This window comes from Lonchura striata, chromosome Z (genome assembly GCF_046129695.1).
Source record: "Lonchura striata isolate bLonStr1 chromosome Z, bLonStr1.mat, whole genome shotgun sequence".
In the NCBI taxonomy this organism is placed as follows: Eukaryota; Metazoa; Chordata; class Aves; order Passeriformes; family Estrildidae; genus Lonchura; species Lonchura striata.
This window is the reverse complement of record NC_134642.1, coordinates 80782108-80810028: the sequence shown is the minus strand read 5'-3', so window position 1 is coordinate 80810028 and position 27921 is coordinate 80782108. Positions and strand designations below refer to the sequence as shown.

General features: G+C 40.0%; 1 pseudogene; it reads right to left on the bottom strand.

Moving 5' to 3' along the window:
- Window positions 1–217: 217 nt before the first annotated feature.
- On the bottom strand, window positions 218–25046 carry LOC144248308 (3'-5' RNA helicase YTHDC2-like; annotated as a pseudogene).
- Between the last annotated feature and the right edge of the window lie 2875 nt (window positions 25047–27921).

Sequence of the window (27921 nt, the reverse complement as noted above, 5' to 3'; positions counted from 1 at the left end):
GTGGCTTCCACCCGCCACTCTCAGCTGCACCAGCGCCGCCTCCCCCGCCACTCCCCAGCGGGTCAGGGCTGCCAGTCGCTGGGACCCCGCGTGGCTCCAGACCGACCACGCTGCTCAGGCTGCTGCTCCACGCGGTGGGCACCAGCTGTCACTGGTATATACACTGCATCGTGAGGCGGTCGCCACACAAAGCACAGACCACAGGCGGTCTCAGATGGCAACTCTTTATTATCGAACATGACCTTTTATAAACTTTCTAATTGTTTATACTTCTTCTACCCCAACTGTTGGCCACAAAAAATCAACATAACACCACTGGTGAACAGTAACAGTGACTTTAGTTAACTTTCTGAAAATGCTTTATCCAGCTGCAGTTCTCTCCTTATCTTTCTCCAGTTCTTCTCTCAGCCTCCTTGGTAGCAGCCTTGGAGAGAGCTCTTGATCAGCTTCTTGCCTCTCAGCTTCTTTTTGCTCCTTTAGCTAACAGGCCTGCTGTTAGCCCCTTCCACAGTAATTCATCCATGAGGGGCAGGAAACAAGAATAGGGGGCAGGAAGCAGAATAGGATTAAAAAGCCTAGTGATTAATTAGAATTGGTTAAAATCTGACAGACCTTGAGATGACACCAAAATTCATCATCCTAGAGTGTAGCCTACAGCACACTACTCGCATTTCTATATTCGGGAAACATGTTTTCTTCCTTTTACGCTGTCTTAATTTAAAAGCTGAAAGATTCAAGAGGAATTACTACATCCTCCAATGAGTCCATGAAGTTTCCTCTGAATGATCTCCTTTGTGTTACTGCAGTCTACTATTCAAGTATATAGGGACAACTGTCACAGTAATCTCATTAAAAATGTGTGCTTTGTTAAAATAACCATCACAAAAATCAGTCCTAGTAAGGCAGGTAAGACAGAATCAGTATTGATACTGAAAATCTATTATGAATGCAGAAAAAGGCAGAATCCAAAAACTTCAGAAGTATGTATATAATATACTCATTTAGTTGAAAAAAACTTACACGTTTATTAGAACAAGTTTGGGATTTTTTTTAAATCTCATTTTTTCTACTTTGGATAGCTTTACCTCAGCAGTCCATAAATTATTTTTGCTGTATTAAACTAGTGAAACAAGGATATTTAGTCTAGATTTTTAAATTCCAGAAGGAAGTATTATGCAGTGTTACAAATGAAAAGCTACGTTAGATTCCTAATTTATCAGTAAAATACCTAACTGCAGAATGATATCAGCAAGAAATTCTATTATTTTGGAAGAGCAGGGTAGTATGTTAGAGAACTCTACCTTTCCAGACACTGGAGAAGAAGGAGTAGCACAGGGGCTGGAATAGCTACTGCTTTCTGCAGGTTTTACTGAGGACTGAGTTGATCTGTCATCTGAGGATTGTCCGGAGAGCAAAATGTCTTTTTCTTTGTACTTCTTTGGCTGGTGGAGTGCAGGAGAAGAAGATTTCACTGAAACCCTACAAAGGACATACCTTGAGTTTCACAAGCAGTCACTGAACAATTTACATCGACCTGTCCACCTACAGCATGACCACATGTATTACAGCAACTACAACATCTATTAAACCTAACTAAAAACTCATACTGACCATTCATTGCTTTTTAATGCTACTGTTAAACTTCTTCTGCTACTTCTCAAACATCACAATTCATGGACAATATTCCTGACTGCTCTCTCAAACAGCAGCCCCAGGTATGAAATACTTCTCTTTGGGATTACAATGCAGCATACAACAGTATAACACCTTCCAAATGTACTTCCACTGTTTTCACCTATTACTAGCAGAAACTTAAGTGATACTTGTATACATAAACTGCAACCTACAGTAAGCAGAAGACCTCAGCATCTTACTTTTCAGCATGAGAGGAGTCAGACAATTCTGTTTCTGTTGAGCTTTTTCTGCTGCTGGTTGACTTCCATGTAGATGCCAAAGGAAGTTCTTCACAAGTCACAGGCCTTGGTCTCTGGCCAATTCCTGAAGGCTGCTGCAGACCTGCAGACTGTTCTTCAGCACTCAGAACAGCTGTAATTGCTCTTACAGTTGTTTCATCAACCTGAGACCACAGCTTAGAAGGAGCTCGCATACGACGCAGAAACAAGCTGTGCCACTTCTGCCTGAGCTGCAGCAGCATACCAGCAGCCTGCAATGAATTCCAATTCTGTTAAATACTGATGAAAATTAGATCACACAGGTAAGAGAACCCTGTCTTTTCCCTATCAAGCAACACCTGGCATTCCAATATAAACAGAGCCCAGAATTGAAGGCAAGACTAAGGTCTTGGGGAAGGGGAATAATCCATATTTAAACTATGATGTTAATTTGCTTTCTTTTCCTTGGGTACAAGGTCATTTTGGAAACATTTCATTTAGCTCTGTACTAAACTTAGCTTTGTATTGTAATTCCACAGACTTTTTTTTTCCTTCTTATCTTTCAAGAAAACTCAATCCTTTCATGCTTTATGCCCTTCCTCTCAAATCAGTCTCTACTCATGCACTCTTCAGTATAGTTGATGGAAAAGAGCTCTAAGTGATATTTTTCTTACATCGACACCTGGTCAAATGTGATGACTAAATTCAGAAGACTATTGTCTAATTCTGCTACCAGAAACGCTTCCATTACGATAAATTTTTAAAAATCACTCTTCTGGACATGACTAGGAGAGAGAGTATTATTATTAGAGTTGGTAAAGTTGTGTGTTTCATGACCCATAAACTGCAGCCACAGCTCCTCAATGACATAAAGACTTCTATTTCAAAGAGGATTTGAAATGTATCCTTCCAAAATCTGACAGCAACTTTCTCTCAGCAACTTCAGCTTCAAGTGCTCCTTTTTTGATCTGATTTTGGTTATCCTCTCAGAGAAAGAAGAACACAATATGCCAATGTGACTGTTCTCTCAGCTCCTGTCCAGATTTTAGCTTATCCCAGCTTGTGCTATGGCCTGATGGAGCACCATGCAGGCAGGACAGGAGGCCAGAAGGAGCAGAAGGGCCCTTATGCTGTCACTGTCACCTGCAGCTTGCTGTCCCTTGCACCCATCATTTTTTGTCTGCCAGTCTCTTCAGAATCTGCTGACTTGTGGAAAGGGACAAAACTGCCAAGCTCAGATATAAAACATCATATTACCCAGAAAGTTTTTGAAACAGACCCAACAGCATCTGGATTGCTGAGGCTTTCCTGCTCCCTTTTGTGAGAGACAGGACACCCACACCAATATGGAGGAAGAGGGATGAGCACTCTCACTGTTGACTTAGGTGACTATTCTCTTTCTTTCTTCTGACAGGTAAAAGAAGAGAAAGGTATGGGTGACAGATGATCAAACACTGCAACTTGGATTTTGAATACACAAATTCATGCAACAGACAACTCTGTGCCAAAGGGGATTGAAGCCGTTTAATTCTTAATGAGCTTGTGAAGTAAAGGTTAAATCACAGAGTACCTAGTTCGAGAGACCTAAATGGACCATGACATTCTTGGAGAAAATTCTTGGCTACTCAAATGTTACAAAAACCTTTTCACATCTTTTTACAATTCCTCTACATGAAGCAAACCCAGGAGTAATTTCTTACTTCAGGGTCCAGTTTAAGATGGAGCCATTCATCCAGCTTCAGCAGTGCCAGATCAGCAGACGTCCTGTCCTCCATCTCACTGTCGCTGCTATCATTAGATACCCCTCCCCCTGAATTAAAGACAAAAGGTTCATCAGAATTTCCATATTTTTTCTACTATTATTTCTATACAAAAACCCGCATACTACTATATTACCAGCAATATTTTTCCTTCTAAAATTGACTTTAAATGTAAACATTTGTAAAACTACCTCTTCTTTTCTGCAAATACACTGCAAAGTCTTTGCTCCAGATAGCAGCAATCAAGTAGCCAGACCTGCTGAAGGTCCTACTATGTAAAAACATGGATTGATATGATGTGACCCAACTCATGTACCTTCACCAGTTTTCACAGGCCACTATACAACTTTTGCCTAAAGCTGTTGGCAAAATCACACATGCCTCTATTTCCTAGTAAAACAGCAGATTTAAAGACCCAGTAAGAAAAAAAAATATGTATGGCTATTAATTAGGATTCTTTATTTTTCTTAAGTGCAATTCAGTCAGCATGAGTACTACTCTAAGGTTCACAGTTTAAAAGCAAGACAGGAAAGCTTTAGAAATAAGTTGGACTTTTAGTTTGATTCAAACTATGACAACTAGAAGCAGTTATTTTTGCTTCCATTCCAACAGGACTCAATTTAAATGAGAAAAAAAGAAGGAAATGTAAATATATTCTCTATTACTTACAGTTAATAGTACAGTTAACTGAAATTAAAAATTATCAGTAGAACATATCTTGAAAATGTATGTGTTAGCTAGAAGCAACATGACTTGTTTGCCATACTGATTGTTTCTAAATTATTCTGTTTGAATAATCTGGTTCAATGATTCAAATAAAGTAGTCTGCAGAAAGAGAACATGCATACTACACTTCTCAGTACCAATACTACAGTTCTCATTAGATATTGTGGCTGCATTCTTTCCTTACAAACTATACTGCAGTTTCTGAGACCCTACGACTGTGTAATTTATGGACTTGAATAGGTAAGGAATCCCAAAATGGAGAGATTTGTTACAGAACCAACAAACTCTTCCTGAATAGCTACAGGAATTATAACAGCGCTGTTTCCAGAATCAGCCAATATATGTATTAAATATTACTGAAAAATAAGCTCTGCATGTCACACGCTGATGTATACCAATGGAAACATCCCAAATCCAGACTCCAGTGTACCTTGAAAGGATGAAGATGCCTGCAAGGCATTACTTTGCAGTCTGGCTGGTCCACAGAAGAGGGCCACGGTGACAGGTGTCACAACAGAGCAGCACCTGATGTTTGCTGTCTTGTGAGCTCTCGTCATTTCATCATATATAAGCCAGTCTGTGGGGAGGGCCTGGATGGCTGCAGCTTGTCCATTTGCTGGGGCAATCTGTGGAAGAGCAGGTAAAACCAGGCTATTGTACCCTCTACCTGTAATTAATGTAAATTTGAACGTATTTCTCATTTTATCCGGAGACACTGTGGGTGCCTCAACCTGGCAGTGCCCAAGGCCAGGCTGGGTGGAGCTCTGAGCAACCTGGACTAGTGGAAGGTGTCCCTGCCCATGGCAGGGGCTGGAATGAGATAAGCTTTAAGGTCCCTTCCAACACAAACCATTCTATGATTCTGTATTTTGAGAATTAAATACATGTACAATTATATACATATAAAAATATATATGCATGTTGCTATCATGCTGGCATGGTAGTGTGGAGGAAGGTTTTAGAAAGGCCTTGGGAATGGTAAACAGAGGAAAAAGATACATTTATGTATGCCCCATTGTTTTAGAAAGGCCCTGGAAATGAGAAACTGAGGGAAAAGATACATTTATGTATGCTCCATTGTTTCAGGAAAGTCCTGCTTCAGCATTCCTCTCTAAACCCCCTTTCTCCCCACCCCTGAGCAGTTCCCATTGGACCTGGCCCCTGGGGCGGTTCTGATGTGCCTAAGATGAAAACTGTCTCTATTGTTTAGACCTTAACTCTTAATTCTGCTGTATAAAACTGTATCTGGGCAATAGCCCGGGGCTTTTGGTCCCTGCAACCGTTCAGGCAATACAACCTCTCTGGACAAGCATACCATTGGTCTCTCTTGGTCTCTTTATCTCGAATCCTAGCGGCGACTGAGGCAACGCTGCCGCTCGGACCGTGCTAACCCAGCCCTGCCTGGTGAGCCCAGGGCAGCGGGACCGCGGAAAACCCCGGCCCCGAGAGGGGACAGCTAGCCGGAGGGTCCCGGGGGGCCGGGGAGGGACGGGGGACAGCAGCGAGAACCCCCCGAAAGCCGCACATGCACATAAAAAAGTGTGAGAATTCAACCAGATTCATCAATTATCCTACCATGGTAAAACAAAATATGTTGTTTTAAAAAGAAATGTTAAAAATGAGTTTCAGAGAAAAACTTGCTTTTAAGAATAGGGATCATTATATCTTTAAAACAATTTTATAGCAGGGCAGTTTTTTTGCCTTTTTGCCTTTTCCATCTAGAGAAAGGACTAACTGAAACGACAGAAAAATGAATCAACTCCAATTCTATCAGCTGGGTAGAACAGTATTTTCTAAAGCTGTAGTGTTAAATGCCTATACTGCTTTTGAAGTACTGACAAACAGGAAAAGACATTTCTAAAACACGTGACAGACTTTAGTGCCCTTTTTTTTGAACTATGAATTCAAAGTGTCTTTACCTTTTTATATTGAGACTGACCAAGAACAGAGGTAGGATGAAATCGCACTTTCTTCTCTTTTGGTTCCGTCAACACCAGGCTGTCTCTGTCTACATGCACAAGATTGGGATACATCCCAGCCACTAAGGCACCTTTAATTACAGCCCAGTTCTCAGAGTTAGTATTAACATCTCTAATATCAGCTCCTCCTCTGGCTCTCACAAAACCTGACAAATGAAAGAGACAAAACAGTGCCATGTTACCTTGTGTTTGGCTCTCAAAAGGAGTCAGAAACAAAAGGTGAAATAAATGACTTCTTTGTTGCATTTTTCACCACTGCCAACCTTAACAGCACCAAGAAGAAACCATTACGCTGAAATCCTTCCTGATAAGGGGTTTCATACTGACACAGAATACCACTATTTTCTACAATATAAAGACATTTCCTATGGGAATAATTCATTAAAACATGAAACGCAGTGGCATGTGGAGATGAAGGTGCTTTCAGTTTGATCAGCCACAATTCCTCATCTGCACCATACCCTGCATGAATGTGTGCATGACAGTGTATTTCAAATTAAGGAAAATTACACCAGTGAACATGATTTTTGTTACAATTTCTATATGCTTGACTTTAAAACAACGTTAAAATTGTTTCCAACTTCTCTACCTGAGGCTCTAAGCTGGCCAAGCACCTGTGTTCTCATTCCTGCAATGATTTCCATTGTGGCTCGGGACAGGAAGTTCTTTTCACAGAAGGCTCTCTCCCAGCCGTCACTGCGTGCCTTCTGCCATGCCTGAAAATGTTTTTACATTTGCCTATTAATTTGAAGGACTTAAACTAAAAACTGCAGGTGTTTTTTTAAAGATTACATTTATGTCAATAAAATGAATGCAAAACCCACTCTAAAAGTTAATGTATCAAACCAGATTATTTTTTCTGTTCAACAATTAGATTCTCTTTATGTGCTCACTCCAGTGATGATTATGTCAAATTAAAACAATAAATAAAGATCATTACATTAAGATCATGATTCAAAGTTCAGTGTAGTAGGATGCAAAGAGGCACATTGTTGAAACATTCAAAATTTTCTAGGGTTTGAAACAAAACATACTACAAAAAGGGTTCCCTCACAAATTTATGAGTCCAGTACACAGGAAAGGCACTAGGCAAAAAGAAAGTCTTCTCTGAGGACTTAATCACAGTCCGCCACTCTACATCCAACTGGTACATCTGCATTTTGCTTGGGTGATGTGCTGTGATTAGTACTCTCTGAAATGAAAGACTACCTGGAAAGCCCTGAGCAGGGCCATGTGGTCACTGAATGTCCCGGCAGCAAAACGCTTCCTGCACAGCACGGCTGCACGCTTTTGGGAGGCCAGCGTGGGCAGCACAAAAGGGTCTTGGCAGGCAAGAGCACAGGCAATGGTCAGAACAGGATCCAGGCACTTCAGAACTACAGCATACAACACCATTTTACCGAGGTGTGGCTCTACAGGTAATTCAGTCAGCTGATAACCAAGCTCAGTGAGATCTTCCCAAGGGTCCAGGGCATCTATGGTCTGTTCATAAACAAACAAACAAACAAATAAAGGAGAGGAGGATGGGTACAGTGGACAAAATCAATTTACAGTGAAAGCAAAAAGGATGTGAATAATGGACTTTAACTAGACTTGTTTCCAAACACTGAAGAAGCAAGTCAGACTATTAACAGAGACAAGACTTTGAAGCACTCTCTTCCCTTGACATGGAAAAACACATCCCCACACACAAAATGAAAACAGACAACAAGCAAAACTTCAAAACATCCTTAAGTAATTAAAAACAGCTTCAGTACAAACTGAAGTCAGTAAACTGCTACACCACAAATTTGGGATCAAACACAATTACCATCTAAACTTATTCCTTTTCTGACCTTAAGCATATGCACAGCATTTCTCACAGTTACAGCAGGCGGAGGATCAGGAGCTTTCATAAGAAAGTCTACAATTGGACAATTAATTGGAGCCAGAATTTTTGTGTACAAACAGATCTTCTGCAAGGTAAAAGGCAGAACAAAAAAAGATTACCAAGATTTGGAAGCAGCCGCCAAACACATGATTTGTTGCAATTAGTAGTATGGTTTGAGGACATTGTATTTTTTAAAGTTATAGTTTCTAACTGAACATGCACCTGAAGCGGCAGTCTTAGAAGTTCTGGAGATTGAAATTCCAACATATTCTGAAATCAGAGCCTGCTGAAGAGATGAAAGCAGACCCCAGGCTGACAGCGCCCAGCCCTTGAAAATAAAATATGGGAAGTTGTGAAAATGAGGATTTCTTTCTAAAAACAAAACCAAAAGCCAACAAACAGACACAGAAACTCAGAATGGAAAAGAAGAGGCACTACCATGAAGAAAGTGTTGTTAGGTCACATGCAACATGAGAATTTCCTAATCATTAATTATTTTTGAGAGTGTGGCAATTTTTTACTGTAATTTTAACCCAACACTGAGAAATCTGGAGAAAGAAAAACAAGGCTTTTCTAATGTAAAGTGCTGTGGGTTTTTTGCTAACCTAAGACCAGTCCAAATCTCAATCATCCTTTGTTGTAAGGAACCAGTTGCAAACTTTCTTGCTTCCCCTCACATCCCCTAAACAGAAGTTATCCTTGGAGTAAAAGGTAGAATAAAGATGAAGTAACTTGTGAGTGAATGAGGGAGGAATGAGCAAATTCTCTCAGTCATATACATCTATGTGCATACATGCAGCTTAATGCCAATATGATTGATTAAACAGGCATTTGTTGCTACATAAACTTCTGAGCCCTCCCCCACAGTGCTGGGAAGAATATAATCATGGCCTGTTAAGTCATGGATAGCTTGGAGAAAGTGAAATAGGCAGTCCTCTGCCCATAGACATGATGTGAAAACATTGTGACTGCGGGTGCTACGTGGGAGAAAGAGGAAGGAGAACAAATTAATGGGGGGAAAACAACCCAGACCTTTGGGAAATGCCTGAGCATCACTTTTCTACAACTTGGGAGATTATTCCAAGGAAATACATGCTGACGCCTACTCGTCTGCAGAGAACCAGTGTTGGCCTCTATGCAACACAACACCGGAATAGGCCAGAAACAATTACTATGTTGTGTGGTTTATTCTAAACATAAAGGACTGTGCATATCTGCAAAATGGGAACCACTATGAGGCATTTATTACCTGCCTTTTCTCTGGATAGCACTGGCTTTTGAAATCCACCCCATTTTTAGCACTGTAGCACAACTCAGTGCATCAAAAGACTTCTAGAAAAACAAAGAAAGGAATACAAACTGAAAACTCAATAGGGTACATGAAATACAAGTTACTAGTTAGTTAGATTACCAACAGGAGTTTTCTAAAAAGTATGAAATAGTAATATATACAGCAGCTTCTGAGACAAAGGTACCTTCTCAATTTCAAGTGAATTAATGAGGGTATCTCCTTTCTAGTATCTTAATGCTCCACAAGTTTTGAAATTCAAGATTTTCAAGGTTTTTTAGACGGATAGCTTACAGTATTTGTCTTAAAACAAATTCATGTTGAAGCCTTTCAGAAAGGACTGTTGCCTGACAGGCACTAGCTCTCAGCTAGTAAAAGCTTTTTCTCACTTTACTGTAAAGTAATTAAAAAAAAAAAAAGTTCTCCAAAATTTATACACTGTGTGTTTTAGAATCACACTAGGAAAATTTAAGGCAGTCCTACCTCTTTCACCTTGCCTGAGTCAATGACAAACACCACATCATTGACTGTTATGCTGGTTTCTGCAATATTAGTAGAAAGAATCTGCAAAGAAAAAACCCAAAACCACCAAAACTATAATAACTGCAAAAGCAATGGCAAAATAGGTCATTGTGGCATTGGAAAAAGTCCTCTAATACTTGCAATTTTGCGGATGCCAAAAGGTGGACTTTCAAGCACTTTCTTCTGGTCCAAAGTCTGCATACTTGAATGAAGCACGAAAACTTGGTATCTAATGCAAGACAAAAGGAACATTTTAAGGATCCTTAAAAGAAGCAATGAAAAGCCACAGTAACTAAAGGTTTTACCTGTGAGCATTATCAGAAAATCTCTTGTCATCCAAAACAATGCGGTCCCTCAGGCTCACTATCTCATCATGCCCAGGAAGAAATATTAAAATTGCTCCTAAAAAAGGAAGTGGGTTTGCAAAGTTAAACAGAAAATTCAAATACATGTCGAATAGCACTCAGAAGGTTTTAACATCTGTGGATTGCTGAAAAAAGAGCATGATTATCAGAAGTCAAATCCACAACCACTGGTTAGGTATTTACCTACCTGCATCAGAACTATGACAGATGCTGTGAAGTAAGTGCATTATCAGATCCAGATCCACTTTTTCATCATCAAAACTGTGATGGTAAGCTGTCAGTAGCTCTCTGTCCTCTGCACTAAGGTCACTAGCACTTTTTTGGACCAGGGAACTGGAACTTTCATCCATGTTTCCAAATCCAAATGAAGCGCTGTAACAGGAAAATACACCAGAATCAAGGCTGCCCCTTCGGGTTTGCATTGAGCCATCAACTCAAACTTAGACCGAGACCAACATGACTGTTGGTCTTGAATTCTGATGTTTAAGTGTACCAGAAGGGAATCACCATACTATTACTGTTTACTGATTCCAATGTTAACCCAATGAAGGATGCCGCTTTATTTATTAGTGTTAACTTTAGTTTTCTTCAACTTCATTGAAACACAACCATAAGCAAAGTATAAAGATACTTCTCGTTTATCTGTTCAAGTAAAAATATTTGAGAGATACGTCTTCTCCAAAAATTTCCCACTAGCAGAAACTACACTAAAAGAAATTATAGTAGAGATAATCTTTACAAAACACTACCACAAGTATGATAACTGTAAGTTAATCAGAAAATCATTCTTGAATGGCCTAGTGTACACATTACTTCTGCAAATTTTCTTTAATATGCCTATTGCATATAAAAAATATAGATAAAAACACATTACAGATTTGTTTCCAAAATAAGCATGTGAAAAGAAAATGGTACATAGTATAGAATTAGCAAGTTGTGCAAGCATAAACAATATGCTATTGAGTACAAACTTTTTTGCTGTTTATTTTTTGAAATACTCCTATTCTTAAAAAAAGGTATTGCTATTAAGTCCAGATTTTAGAGCATGAAAAGCTAAAACCTGTTCTGATTAGAAGAACACAAATCTCAAATTTCCCATCACAACTCTATGTATATCATATACAACTCATTCTGCAAAACAGTTACAGCTTACCTGTAGGATTCCAACAGATGAACAACCTCTGTCTGTCCAAAGTGCCTAGCCCAGTCCACAGCCATCCTGAAATAGTTGCACAAGTATTTTTATTAGACTTTTCACTTCAAAAGATGCATATGAAGAGCACATCAGGAGAGGCAATTGACATCAGACTTTTGTACCCATTTCTGTATTGACATCAGTACTGTTATTGCTGGATCTGCAACTTCCCATTTGAAAGTGCTTGAATAGGTGTTAACAGCTGACTTTTAGGTGACTACAGTTCTTTACCACAATAGAATGTCAGTTTTACACAGGAGCAAACATGCTCAAGGAAGTGAGGAGGAAGAAGGTGCCATTCCTTTAAAAATGGTGCAGAGATCAGACCTGCCTGTTTGCAGTATCCTTGAAGTCATCTCAAAAAGTCACACCCCAGGCATAACATCTGGCTATTTCATGTCTTTCAGAAGCTGTCCTCACTATGCAGTTCACCCTTTTAACTTTAAATTGCATTTCTTCCCCAAGTTATTCAAATGTTAGTACCAAATATCAGACCCCTGGAATCCTAATTCTTATCATTCCATACTACAATTATTTACTGTACTTCCCTGTTTATATGAAGACATACTCCATGACCACAAAACCTGAGTTTCTACAGATCCACAAATATTTTTACATGCTACAATATATTTAGAAACATAACAGAAAGATCTTCTGATATGTGTAACTACATGAAAATAGGAATTGCCAAATATTTTGGTTCAATTCAGTAGATTACAGTTGTTCTACTAACCAGTATCTTAAACAAGACCTACTGAAACAAAGTTTATAGCTCACAATCAAGACCATGTAATTAAGAATTCAATTTAGAATTTACAGAAAACAATGTGATTATCAGGAGTTAGAAATTGTTGAGGCTGTCAAAATCTATAGTTCTTACAGCAGTGTGATAAGCTAGCAAATTAATTTAGATGTTAAAGAATTTTCTTCCTCTCTCCTATATTGACAAATAAATCTATCTTTTGGTTTCTCTGTTTTTACCAGCCATTAGATGATTTGCAGTGGATACTTGCTCCCATGCTGATCAACTGTTCTACTTGACTCAAAAAGCCTCTCCCTGAAGAAATCATCAGAGCAGTCGCACCAGTTTCACTGTGCCTATAATCAACTGAGAAATAAAAAAAAAAAAAAATCCAGCAAACCCAGTAGAAATTTTATTTTTTCATCTAAATATAGTACAAATACTGCTTTCAAATTCCAGCCCAAAGAGAATTTGTTTCCTCACTTTATCTCTGAAGTTAGTTCATATGAATTCTACACTGTTTTAGAAACACACTTCTGTCAATACTTCAAAACAACAACTAACTAAACAACTCATTATTTCTGCTAGCCCTATCATTTTTTCAGTCAGCATCAGAATGCAAAGGTAACACCATTTGAAACTGGAGATAAAAGTAGCCATAAAAATCTAAGTACATCTGAGGTTGCTCTTTTCTTATGCAATAACACATGAAACTTACCACTGACATTTTCAGTTAAAATAAGATTTAACAGCTGAGCAAACGAATCAATATCTTTATGCAACCAGATGTCAGAAAGACAGGAATCCATTTCTTTTACTATCCACGGTTCAAGGCAATTCACATCTTTTTCAGTCTGAAGACAAAAAACAATATTGAAAGCTTCATCTTTTCCAAGAGTTGTCTTTATTCTCATACATTACCCACAAAGAATTGCAATGGTTATTTTTCCCAGCAGCCACAGAACCCAGCACTCAGGTATCAGTTCATGCATTGATTTTGTCATACGCAAGTACGAACACAATGGCAGTCGAGCCATTTGATCTGAGGAAAAGCTGTGTGCAACCACCCGAACTGAAGAGCACACTTCAGCTAGAGCCGTTCATCCTCATCAAGTAATCTTTAAAATACGTTAATGTCCTGAAAGATTCGACAGAACTTTAGAAAACAGATTTTAAATGGCTAGTAATACAACACAAATATAAACACCTGTAACATCTCTTCCGACTAAAGAAAAAACTTACCAGTTGATTAAATACTGTGTCACCGCCATCATCCAACCGTTTGTACTCCTCATTTGTCCTTGGAACCGATTTTTGTCTCCGAGATGTCCCTTTGTTAGTGTTATCTTGAGCTGAACACCACTCAGCAAGAGTGTTCTTCTGTTTCTCTTCTAGAATGTGAAGTATTCCCCAAGAAAGTTTTAGAGTCATATTTATTATCCATTGTTTTCTACTAAAAAAGTTAGTCACAGCAGGTTTTACCAAGTTTTACCCATTCAACATCTTTTTTTAGTCTAGAATGCTACTACCAGTCCAACAGAAATGACATGTTTAAGGGTACCCAAAGTGCACTGCACCAGGGCTATAAAAACGAGGTAAAACCCAACACTTTGGTGTTTAACCCCCCAAACCTCCATTATTCCAAACTACTGCATTCAAAGTATCTTCCTTAAGTAATCACCTTCCACACAATCTCAGGCCAGATCTTTTTCCACAAATGGAATTCTGAAGACAAGTGATACAGTCCCTGCATGTAACAACTTACTTTTCTACACTAGTGGAAGAAACATCAGCAAACACCAGTGTCCTAACTGAACTTTTCTGACCCCAGTGATCAGAGATGAGCACTGTGATCAATACCCAGTTAGGACTGGATATTGAATGTTATAGCTTTGGGGTTTGCATTTTTTACTTTTCCTTTAAATAATCACTGGGATCATTACTTTCAGTTGCCAGGAAAACTTCTGAAGCAGTATCTACTTAATCAACTTAAAACAAATGATGTTTAGCTCAAGAGTGTTAACACTTAAAAAAATACATCCATGCCTGAAGAAAGCAGTGAAAAATGTTACTGAAGGGAATACCTTGTCCATTTAGTGCAAGATGTACAAAATCATGCCTGCTTTAATAGCTGCACTTTAATTTGCACCCAAAGGTACAGAGCATCCTATGCTTCTTTAGCATTCATGTGGGCAGAGCCCCCAGTTATATATAACTCTACAGCATAATAATTAGAAAAAAGATGACATTCATCAACTGAGTGAAAACAGAATGCAACCACTGAATCAAAGTGATCTTTTTTCTTTAATTGCATAAACTATTTCCATAATGTAAATATTGACAGCTTAAAGATACTTGCTGTCATCTAAATCACACTCATTTAATCTCCTGACTCTGGAATTTCAACAGAAAATAATCCTGTTAATTGTTTGTTCAATCAATGATTCTCATTGCCAACCCTTAGAATTAACAAGTCCGCTGACCTTGCTGCTTCTTTTCTTTGTACTTCACCATCTCTTTGTTTGTATACCCAGTGCTTCGTAAAATGTCCTCCAGAAACATCTCTTTAACTTCAAAAGGTCTCCCTTGGACTAAAATAGAAAAAATCCGTAAAAGATCATATATTCACCAGCTTCACTTACAGAATTAATTTTTTAAAAAACTACCTTCACTGGAGTTTATTTTTCTCGAAACTGTACAAAACAAAACATTTCCAAAATCAAATGCCACCTTGTTTCTCCTCAACCTCTTCAATTTTATGAAGTGCTCCAGCAGGAGATGTTCGTAAGATTGACAATTATTAACTACAATTTTTTTTTTAAACGAGAAAAAGAAAACAGTTGTTTTTGTTTAGGCTTACAAACAAGAGCTTGCCATGTAAGTCTCCCATCTGGATTAAAAATGTAATTAAATAATAAGCAATTAATACAGCTTTTTGCAAGGTTCCACACAGAGACAGTAAATCTTTGTACTGAACTCCTTTCTTTTCATGAGAATCATGTGAGAAGGCAGCCTTATCTCCATGTCCTCTACTAATTCAGCAAAGCTGAGCTTTCTTTACTGAATACTTCTTGACAGATGAGACATCCCAGCGGCCTTTACCTTCTGATAATTTATCCTGATCTCTTTTTCAACAGGACTGTTTTCTAGACCTTATCTGTCGACATTGCAGGATGCTTTTTGCATGAAGATTAAAATCTCTACATTTTGATTTCTTGTTCCTTAACCTGACTCAGGAACACTCAGGATTTTCCTTCAGAAAGAACAATCCACAATTCACATACTTTTAGAAGCTGGTCACAGAGGAAGCCTTCCAACACTGATCACAAACTCTGTGTACTACAGCGATCCACAGCCACAAAATGTGGTTTCTGTGGTCAGGATTTTGTCAGCCGTATTGCTGAAGGAGACTCAAACCTTGTATATTAAATTAACAGACAAAGCCACTTCTTTTAATTCTTAAATTAACCAAAAAAAAAAAAAAACCCAAAAAAAAACCCCAAAACAACAACAACAAAAAAAAACGGGGAAAAAATATCTTTTGAATTGTTATTGGCCTGTTACATAACCAGCACAAACACTGTGGTAAACTGGAGAGATTGGGAGATATTGCCAGCAGATTTTCCAACACAAATTGACCGATCTGAAAGAACAGGAAGCTGCAAAAAGACTAAACTGGAAAGTCATACAACAATCATAACTGAGGCACTCCCTTGCAAAAAAAATTCAAAGAACATGAAATCACGTGTAATTTCCAGATTCCTGTCTCCAACAAGCTGCAAACCTTATTCAACTGGGCAGAAATTCAAAACTGAGAACTAAACAATTCCATCTGCAAAAAAAGGAAGGAAAAAAAGGTTTCCTCCTCACAAACATTTGCTAAAATAAACCAGTAAGCAATCCCATTTCCTAAAACCATTGAGATTTTTTTTAAAAAGGCTGACATGCAGAGAGTCTACCTGATTGTCAGATAAAGCATTTCTCTTAAAAGCTACTTTTCAAAACACATTAAAGTTGGACATTACTGTTGAAAAAGTAAGAGGATTGCAAGGTGCCAGAGGAGGTCACCCATGCAGAAAACCTGCAAGCCAGGAGGGTGGGGCAAAAACCGCAAACCCACAAAAACCCGCAATCTCCCACGCATTTACATTTTGGCTTTACTAAAGATCAGTCAAATGAAATTAAACCAGCAAATAATGGTAACTTTTCTTTGCATTTGAATGTAGTCTAACTGCAGGTAACTGAGTCTGCAAACAAACTAAGCAAAACTGGATGTCTTTTCTGAATATTTACCTAGATGAACAACTACTCATTTTCCTTAAATCAGAGAATCATGTGATTCTTTTTTCATGTGAAACCCAATCTGCCTAAGCCTGTATTTCTGAACTGAACTGGTACAGTTATCTGTGTTTTATCCAGTAACCAGTGACAACCTTCACAAAGCCTGAAGAGTAAGATCCTACTGGAATGCACTGCTATATATCACACTCATGTAGCTCCTAAGTCCTGTATCAGCATGAAGACAGAACTTCAATAACCTCTTCCTACTTCTTCAATTAAGAGTGGAGGGGGGCAGGATGTACCTGCATTTACAGAACTCCCAGTGACTCAAACACTTCACTTTGAATGAGGTGCAAACAGTCAAGAAACAAGAAACCTGCATACAGAAAGAACAAGGATTCCTGGAATTCTCAGTGTATTAATCATGTGCCTTTACTCAGAATAATTTGCTACAGTTTAGTAAGATCTGTGAGTCTCAGGGCAGGTATACTCAGACTTAAGAGTTAAGATCAAGACTTACTATGTATTACTGGGCAGCTTCCAAAATACCTAATAAAGAGATTTGCATCTAGAGCAGCACTAGAGAGAATTAGTTTTAAATTATTCTGGTTTTGCAGCACATCTCTCAGTTTTATTAGCAAGAAGTCGCTGAACCTATCCCTCTCATGTACTTCATCCTGTAACAAAAGGGGAAAAAAAGAGATAAAAAACCATCACAGATTCACAACTTCTGACAAAAACAAACTTCTCTAAAAAAAATACATGTTTTGGTGGCACATTACAGAGGCCTTAAAATGTGTGAGTCTAGTTTAAGTAATAGGTTTTTTTTAAAAAAACTATCCATAAAGAAACAAAAATGCCTCAAAAAGTTTTTGTCAGCGCTGAGTGCATTGCAATGCTGAAGCTGTAAGCACCTTAACTTTAGAGGCTAAAGTGAGTATCTGAAACCTCTCTGGTTTTGTATTTGAAGCCAAATTTCAAGAAAACACCACAAACTACAAATCTTATTTTAATAAATTCTCACTTCACCACTGATAAGCATTTAAAAAAATGTATGACACCACATAATCAGAAAAACAGACAAATTGCTTAGACAAGTCATACACAAAGCCTATAAGTTAAGGTACATAACTGATTAATCATCTTTTTCATTCTTCTGTTTTGATTTATATTATGAATGAAGGAAACAAGGACTCAAAATACAAAGTTTGTAGGCTGACATCAAGAATGTATAAATCATTCTCATGCTTTTTTAACTCTGATAAACAGGCAGGCACCTAAACTTACCTTTTCATCTTCAGTACTTAAGTCTTGCCAAAAACATTCTAGTTCCCTTTACTTATTCAGTTCCATCATAGGAATATTGACATAATCACAAATGAACAATCTGAATAGTTTGCTAGCAATTAGACTCCACATTATCTAGAAAACTCTGGGCAAACAAATGGACTGAAAACCTGTATTGCTAAAACAAATGGTAAGAGAAAATCTGACACAATCACATTGAACCACATCAAGGTAAGCCTCCCTAAGGATTTTCTGCTGACCATGGAAGTTCAGAAATATTTACACTTCTGTCCCTCTCCACTCCTCCTGATTCCACACTTAACCATTGGCATGAAAATAAGATATTTTTACAGGAAAAACGCAAACACACAGAAAAACACCAAACTGCACGAAACATGCATTCTACTCTGAGGACTCAGAAAGTCTTTGAAGTTGATTCAGATTCTACCAAACAAAAACACCTAAAGTGCTCAGCAAATTTCAGTAAAACAAATGAGGACCTCATTTTCCAAAGCAATACATATTGCTCCACCCCACATGAAAGACCACAGGATGCTCACCACAATAACATGGGTCACGGTGGAGAGAGTGCTGTCTCCTGCCATCAGCGTGCCAAGGAGCATGTCATTAGTGCAGAATGTTACCAGCGTCTTTGGAGAAACCCTATGGATCACATCACAGAGACAACTCAGGGGTTTGCACCATTTAAAGCTTTCCATGGATCAAAAATTAAAGCAGCTGCTGACCAGAAGAGAAATTACAGTTCTCTCCTCAAAAGATTCATGCACACCACTTGTTTTTAAACTATGCCTTTTCCCAGACATTTCCTAACAATTTGTAGTGCTTGCGCCTCAAAACTCTGGACAACGTATTAATTGAAAGAATAAGATTCAATATTAATAACTAAGGAAATAAAAGAAAACTGTGAAGAAACCCTGCACGTCATTCATTTTACTAGAAAATTCCATGTGGAAAACCAGGTTCCAATTCCTCAGCCTGTGCTTGGATATAGCCTTTGTACTTGTCTACACGTGGTGGGATGAGCCTGTCTGGACACCAGGTGCCTACCCAAGCCACTCTATCTGTCCTCTCCACGGGCAAGGGAGAAGAAACATAACAAAAAGACTCCCAGGCCCCAGAGAAAGATAAGGAGAATGTGGTTCTCTCCCACGGGAAAGTGGGCTCTCCACGAGCTTCTCCAATATGGGTCCTTCCCATGGGCTGCAGTTCTCCAGGAACTGCTGCAGCACAGGTCCTTTTCCACAGGGTGCAGTGCTTCAGGAACAGTTTGCTCCAGTGTGGGACCCCACAGGGTCACAATCCTGACAGCAAACCTGCTTCTGTGTGGCTCCCTCCCCGGGGCCGCAGCTTCTGCCAGGAGCCTGTTTCAGCACAGACTTCCCAGAGGATCACAGTCTCCTTCAAGCATCTACCTGCTCCAACACAGAATCCTTCACAGGAGGACCCCTGCTGCACCGCGGACCTCCACGGCCTGCTGGGCCACAGCTGCCTCACCATGGGCTGCACCATGGGCTGCTCTGGCACCTGGAGAATCTCCTCCCCTCCTGCACTGACCTTCCTGTGTGCAGAGCTGCTTCTCTCACATGCTTTCACCGCTCTTCCTGAACCGCTGCCTCTGTTGTGCAGGTTTTCCTCCCCCATTCCCCAGTGTCCCAGAGGCACTATCACCATCGCAGATAGGCTCAGCCTTGGCCAGAGGCAGGTCTGTCTTGGCTGGCACTGGCTCTGTCACACACGGGAGAGGCTTCTGGCACGTCCTCACAGAAGCCTCCCCACAGCTCCCAAAGCCTTGCCTTGAAGACACAACTCATTACAGCTGACTAAATCACAGAGGCATCTGCTTGATCCTCTGGTTTTTCAGGAGGTGAAAATACTGAAATGTTACAATTCCATACCTGGGGCACAGTTAGCTGTCCCAATAAAAACAGCAATTCTCACTACTCCCTCTGCTACTGCCATCCTAAAAGAGCTGAAAAGTTCCTCTGTACTGTACTCTACAGCTTTTCTCTGGAAGACAGTTGAGAAAACCTTAAAAATTATGTTTCTGTCTTACTAGAAACACCTCTCAACATCTCCACTCCAAATTTCTTTTGTCCACAGCTCAAAATATTGTTATCTCCCCCTTTCAGTGTTTCCCTGGAGAATTTTATTGATTTTTCTCAAGCTGGATTTTCTGCACTGCTCCCAGTAATTCTACCATTTTCACCTGACTTTGCTCTTCTTCTGCCAGCATAGTACTTCCATATATTAATCATTCGGCTTATTTGTGACACATCTTCACCAGCTCTTCTAATCTCTTAATATCCTTGTGAGCTTTCATACACATATTTGAATTCTTATTGTGGCTTCATTGTTCAAGTGCATTCATTTTCACCAGCTATGTGTTATCTTTGTTCACTCAAGCAACACAACCTTTAGCCATCTTCTGGTCACTCATATCTCAACTGCTGGCCTTTCCCTGAAATGTCATTTCGCTACACGGTGCAAAGATGTAAAAACCCCAAACAATCCATTCATGCTCTGCTTTACAGACAAATTCATCAAGTGATACTGAAACCTCTACTTTTACATCACTTCATGTTTTAAACACAGCAGCTGAAGAAGAATACATTTAATCCAGGCTAGACTGATAAATAATGCTCAGCTTCATCAGTCACATTCCAATTTTTCTGTTTTCCCTTTTATGGCTCCTATCAACTCTCACTACATAACATTTGTTACAGCATGCTGGTTTTCACACCTACCTTCAAAGCTTGCAGACCTTTTGAATCCACACATGTTAAAAGCAGAGAGGACGGGGAAAAAAAGAAGAAAGTGTAGACTTGATCTGAAAATCAGACAAGGATTTCCATGCAGAAGAAATCAACAGAAAATACCTGAGATTCAGTTCTGTAAGACAGCCTTCTACATGAAACTGCAAAACACAGGAAGAAAGCCATCCTTTTCACTCTTACGTATTCCTTACCTGCAGTAACGTATCCCACCTGTGAGGCTGCAACACAAACATACTGCAGTTTCAATGTACACAAGATTCACAAGACCAACACAAGATCAACCGACACTTAGAAATATCATTGGTACCTGCTCTCTAACCGGATCTGGTAACCAATTGTCTGGCCAATCTTCTCTCTTCTTTCTGCTGCCACTCTTTCAGCCACTGCAACAGCTGCTAAACGTCTTGGCTGAGTACAAAACACACGACAGGGAGTTCCATTCTTGTAGCAGTCATCAAGGATAAATTGAGGGATCTGTAAAGAAGTGGTTCAAATTTGCTTTTTGAGAAAGTCACAGCTTTGTTAGCACAGGGAAACCATTAACTGCATATCAATATTGCACATTGCAAAAGACTTTTCATTACAATTATCATAGCAAGCATATCTGAATCAGCAGAAAGTAAATTTCTAATTATAACCTATTTAGGTTTTTTTTAAAGAAAAACCTTACAGTGCCTCCCTCCTGCTTCAGAGAAATCTAAAAAAAAAAACCAAAGCCCTGCAGATAATCTCACATTTTAACACAAAAAATAGATTACTCTGGATACTAAGAACAGAACTAGCCTTAGAAGAAAAAGGGTTATACAAACATCACAGCTACTTTCCCTTCAATATTTTGTATTATTTTAATGAAAAAATGGTATCTACCAGAAAATTGTAAGGAATCATTTTTGTTTCTAGTACCTATCTAGAGGCTTAGTGTTTCAAAAGCAAGAAAATAAATTGGAACAACATTTTCAATCACACAGGAAAAGGAAAGCCTTGAAACAGCATCAAAGTACCCCATATCACAAATGTTACACAACTGGCATTAGTTTAGAATAAATACTGTTATAGTTTTTATTTCATTGAAGCAACATACCTGCGTCGTTTTTCCTGATCCAGTCTCTCCTATAATCAAAACAATTTTATTGTCCTTTATGGTTTGGACAATTTCTTCCTGTTTTTCAAGAACTGGTAGTGACTGCCTGAAGGAATCAAACTCTGATTCCCCTCTTTTCCCTGGGACCTGGGGGATACCATCATTAAGTCGACCACTTGTCTTGTTTACTTCTTTCTTTTCTGTGAAGACAAGTTAAAAGGTCATTTATGCAGACACAGAGGAAGGTCACAAAAACACTGCTCAAAAATTGTACTTAAAAATTAACATTGCTGGCTTTTTATGCATCCCTGTGGGTAAAGTGACAAACCCATCACACATTTAGATGTCATATTTATAGCATGTCCTGCAGTGCTTGCAATAGATATTTTTCAAAACAGTTATTACTTTCATAGGTATTTTGAAGAAAACCAGACTCTTCCAGAGCATTGCTCCAAGTCAAAAAAGCCTACAAAGAGCAAAAGGAGAAACAAACTAAACCAGAGACTATCAGCCTGGCGTATTTTGGTGGCCTTTGTATCTGCGCCCACATTTCACACCTGCAGTTCCCCCTAGAAATACACACTGACAGAGTTAAACCTTTAAGCTATTCCACACGTTTGCCTGAAATCATACCAATGCAAGCATGCTGTATCAAGAGCCCTGGCCCCCACGCAGCAGTGCGATGTGTTAGAAAGCAGTGCATAAGTAGCCAAAAAACAGGCACATCTTCTGAGGGAGCTACTTCACATCCATCATTGCAAGTGCTACTCTGTAATTCCTTGAGAATTATTCTCTGGCAGAATGAAAAGTTTGCTGTAAACTCAGTTATACATATGTAATGCCATTAACAGATTCATATTCTAAATTTCAAGCTCTGTTGTACCAAGACAAACAGACTAAGAGATCAGGAGAACTAAAAATACATTCTTGAGATGCAGAGAAAGGCAAATATTAGACTGTTCATTAACTTATCCCTTACATTCCTAAGACATTGCATTTCAGTACTTTTATTACAGCTTCCCTCTGGTTCATATAACAATCCTATTAAACAACTAAAACAATTGGAAATAACAGCAAAGAAAGCACGTCAAGAAGAGACACCACGTATCAAAACCATGCAATTAAACAAGGCATACTGGTACAAATGTTTTCTGTTCACTACACCCATCTCTGCACACAGAAACACAGTGCAACTCTTCCACTTGTAGCTGCTAAAGCAATAATCTAGATGAAAACCTTGCTTTTAAAAAAAAAACCCAACATTTCAACCGAAGTTTGTCTTTCCGTGAACTCTTCCATATTCAAGAAATCAAGAAGTCTGGACAGTAGTCTCTTAAGGACCAAATCTATTTTGTAGAGATGAAGAAGTAAAAACTGAAATTTTTGATTTATCAAGGACATTTATTTCTATAAGCAGAACAGACAACCTCATTTTCTAATATAGGCATTCTTATGGCATCACAGTAACACTGACTCTTCAACCCCACCTCATAGTTACTTCTGTGAAGCCACATTTCAAAATGTGCTTCCAAAAAGATTTGGCTGGACTGGCTCAAAGATTCTAAATTAACACAACACAAGGTGGACATCTCAATGTGCATGATATGACTTCCCAAGTTCCTCACAGCACCAGTTATAAAAGACCTTAAAAGTAAGGAAAATTAATGCATTTGTTTGAAGGTGTCTGTTAGGACACCAGAGGGGACAGAGCAGGAAGAGGTTTGTTTTGTCACTGGGTTGCAGGTGGTTTCGAGTGGTGTTGATGGACAAGTCCAAATCAGAACACATGCTGAACGTAACAGATTCAACAGCACAGGCACTTCCTCGCTCTCTCCTTGGCAGGAGCTCCGCGCGTTCCTTATTTGTGACGGGAAAGCGCTGAATTAGGCTCCGGACGGCGTGTTTCGTACAGAGAGCCAAGTCACAAGTCATGACTGCGTGTGCCTCTGACACATCCTTCTTCCTTACAGTCAGGTATCGATTGGCTCCTTTTCTGTCGGGGGGAGGGGAAACTTATTTTAGGAAAAAGGAACCTACTCTAGGTTAACTTTTATCTGTCAGGGTATGAGATGCTAAGCAAAATCTTTGGAAAAAAAACAGAAATCACAGTGAGAACCTTTTTTAATGGAGCCATTAAATCCACAAAGTATAAAATCAAGCTGTCCCAAAATGCATGTCACAAGCTTTTCCAAGCATGCATACAGCAATGAACAAAGATGCTCATTTCTGTAGCTACTTTTACACTTTTTTTTCTAATACTATTCCTTGCAACACAGTTGAGGATGTTGAAAACATCAATCAGGTTATCATTAGTCTTGAAATTCTATCATCTGCACCAAAGAACTGAAAACTGTACCCCGACTCACCCTTTGCTTTTAGATACCAGTCCAAGAGACTGACAGAGCCGGTGAACAAATGCTCTTTCAGTACTAGTGAAACTAGAAGGAAATTCCATCTCTAGAATGATAAATAATAATGAAAAGACAGTAACAATGCAACAGGCAGTAATCTTGACAACTCAATGTTACAGAACCACAGAATTGTTAGGATTGGAAGGGAGACCACCCAGTGCAACCCCCCTGCAGGGTCACCTGGAGCAGGTGACAGAGGAACACATCTAGGGTTTGGGATGTTTCCAGAGGGGGAAATTCAATGCTTTCCCTGGGCAGCAGTTTCAGTGCTCTGCCACTCTCAAAGGAAAGAAGCTCTCCCTCATGTTCAGGTGGAACTTCTTCTCTTTGAATTTATGGCCATTGCTCCTTGTCCTGTCACCAAAAAGCCTGCACCGCCTTCCTGGGACTCATCTTGGAGATATTCATATGCATTAGTGAGATCCCCTCTCAGTCTCCTCTGGGCCAAACAGGACCAACTCCCACAGCTCTCCTGATGAGAGACCTCTCATCTCAGTGGTCTCTGCCGGACCCGCTCTATCAGCTCCCTGTCTCCGTGCTGGGGAGCCCAGAGATGGACACAGCACCCCAGCCGTGCCTCACCAGGGCCGGGCAGAGGGGCAGGATCCCCTCCCTGACCCGCTGCCAGCGCCCTCCCCACACCCGCAGCTGCCCCCGGGCCGGGCCGTGCCGCGCACCCGCCTCGTCCCCGCTCCGGAACCGCTCCAGGGCCAGCTGCGCCGCTATTGCCACCACCTCGTCCACGCCGGCGGCCCCGAGGGGCTCGGCCCGGGCGCGCACCGCGGCGGCGGCAGCCCCGTCCCCCGCAGCCCCGCCGGGCTGCCGCCGCGGGACCCGCCCGTGTCGCGACATGGCCCCGACACGGCCCCGCGCGGCCCCGCACGGCCCCGACACCGCCCGGACCCGGGGCCGCAGCCGCTCGGCCCGAGGGCGCCGCCGGGGCGGGGCGGGGCCGGCTGGAGCCGCCCGCAGCCGAGCCGGCCCCGGCGGGAGGAAATTGGCGCTTGTGCCGCCGCTCGGGGGGCACGGCTGCCCGAGGAGCGCGCTGCGCGTGTGGCTGCGGGCAGAACGCGGCCCTGCTCCCTGTCCCGTCATGAATTACCTGCTTTCATGGCATGGCATGAAACGGAGCTGTGGCGAGGGTCATCTCGGGCCTCAGCCTCCTCACTCGGTAAAGTGTTGCTTGCCCTGCTTTTCCTGCTGTCCTTGGACTCCACGCTGAAGACACGAGCTAGAAACTTAACCAAATCCACTTGGGCCTGACACAGGCCTCGGTACTGAAGGCTGCTGCTTCGGAAACATCATTAGGTCAGAAGGAGAGTACTTGGAAGAAGAATAAGCTACTACTCCTCAGTTGAAATGGGCAATTAAATAAATAGAAAATAAACACTCAATGTCTGATGTAGCTAGCTGAAAAATAGCTCTTAAGCGACCTCCACCAAGCCTTTTACAAAGCTAACTTCAGCATAATTCTGCACTGAGAGATTACACTGGAGCAGAACAATTGATCTGTTCTAAGGTTACTTTTAATTTTTTTTTCAGTTTTTCAGTTCAGGTATCTGACTATGTATCTTCAATCAAAGTACAAAATGCTAGTTCCTCATAGCTGTTCCTGTGACATTCAGTACTGCCACCTCAAAGCACATCACAGTTAGGGAAAATTAAACACGTCAGCAGAATAAGATGAGCATTCCTCTTATCATCTTTGGTATCAACAAGGAAAAATGAGAGTTCATAACTAATTTGAAAGAGTCACATCTTTACTTAAGAACCCAGATCTCTTAACAGTTTCTACCTCTTAACAGCATCAGCTTGCCTTCCTACAGACAAAAAGCCCCATGATTCTGAAAAAAGATTCCTCGGCTCAATTCTGCTCTCAGTTTGCAATCCTGTAAATACAGCAGTGCACAGAGGTAACTGTTGGGTTAGGGCTCATCTGTATGGCTAAATGGTGTGAAGCCTGAGTGCATCCTGCATAACAAATTCCTTAATACATGCCCTTCTCTTTTCATTGCTTTTTTGACTCTCCAATGCTATTAGAAGGGTGAAAAAATAGGAGAGTGTGGTCAGGCATGCACTGCCTGCTGCAGCCCTGCTAAATACTGAGTCGCAGTCTGCACTCAGCATATGAATGAGCAAAGAATTGTGCTTGACCAACTCTTAGACATGGAGATTGTATTCTTTATACGTATTCTCCTAGTAAAAATTACTAGCTGTGGATTTTCGTATTAGAAATAACAACCTGTAAGTGTTTAAAAATTCTGCTTTCATGATTGGCCTCAGAAATACCTTCTGGCTAATGTTTACTCAAAACAAATAACCTCTGGAATAAGAATTATTTTCTTGTATTAACATACATCAAATGCCCATGTATTTTTTATAAGAAGAATTAAGAGGCAGCACAGTTTTATGCAAAAATACATCTGCATGTTTAAATACAATTAGGTATTCTTATTTTACCTTCCCTAGAGTCACTTTTGCTGACTTCTTTTCAGTTTGCAGAACATTTTATCTCTTGTAAACACTCTTATGTTCCACAAAAGATGCCAGTTCTAAGAGAAAAAGAACTGCAAAGGATGTTGGTGAAACAGTAGTATCTATTATGCACTGTTAGACTGTGTCAGGTTTGACTGTAAATTAGTCTTTCTGGTTTTTGTTTGTTTGGGATTTTTAAAATATTTAAAATATTTAAAATATTTATTTAAAATATTTAAAATATTGTAAGACTTGCTAGCTGTTGAAATATGATGCAAAGATCACTGGTAAGCCAATTCTTCAAGATCAAGTTAATGAAAGAGGACAATATTTATTTCTCTTTTAAGTTCCTTGATTATTAAAAAAAAACCAAAAACCAAAAAACAAAAACAAACAGAAAACCCATAAAAACCCCAAACAAACAAACAAACAAAACCCCCAAACAACCCAAACAAAAAAGGAATTCCAGTATGCAGGGGTTTAAGCATTACGGTAAATTTGTAACCAGACAGCTGTTTGCTGCTGTGATCATTAATGATCCCATGAAATAAGTTATGTATTTATACACATTTAGGGAAGTAAGGCTGATGTCAAATTACATTGAGAGATATTTGTTTAATAAATTAACTGCAGTGAAAATGGGCATTTCTTGCTTTACTGCACACTACTGGATACACTCCTACATTGATAGTTCCCCAGACCTTTGGCTGCTGATCCGGGTGATTGCCACTGCCCCCTTTCTGTAACCTCTCCTATCATCCGCTGATGCATCATTTCTTACTTTTCTGTCTTTTCTACTTCCAGTTCCCTTACTTCAGTTCTATTTATTTTTGAGACATCAAAGAAAAGGCCTTTTGATCAGTTCTGTCTTTGTAAAACAATCTCTCTCAGGTCCTCACTTGCCATGGTCCAGAACTTGGGCTTTGTCTCTACAAATCCATTTCCCACATCACAGTTGAACTGAACGGAACTGCAGCCCTTCAGTGCCCTCAAAGCATCCATAGAGTTCAGTAATTAATCCAGAATGAAGGCTGGGAAGAGCACGATTCCAACAGGGTCAGATATGCCCCAGTTCTTCCCACAGCTTTCTCCACTATGCCTCACTCCTAAATTGAGAAACTCTAGTTTCCAGGGTGAGTAAATGACAAAGCACAGGAGGGAGAGTGGAATGATCCAGTGCTAACAGATCTTTCTGGGTCTACAACATGTTATGAAGGCAGCATGAAAACTGCAGGGATCCCATGTCTTGTGA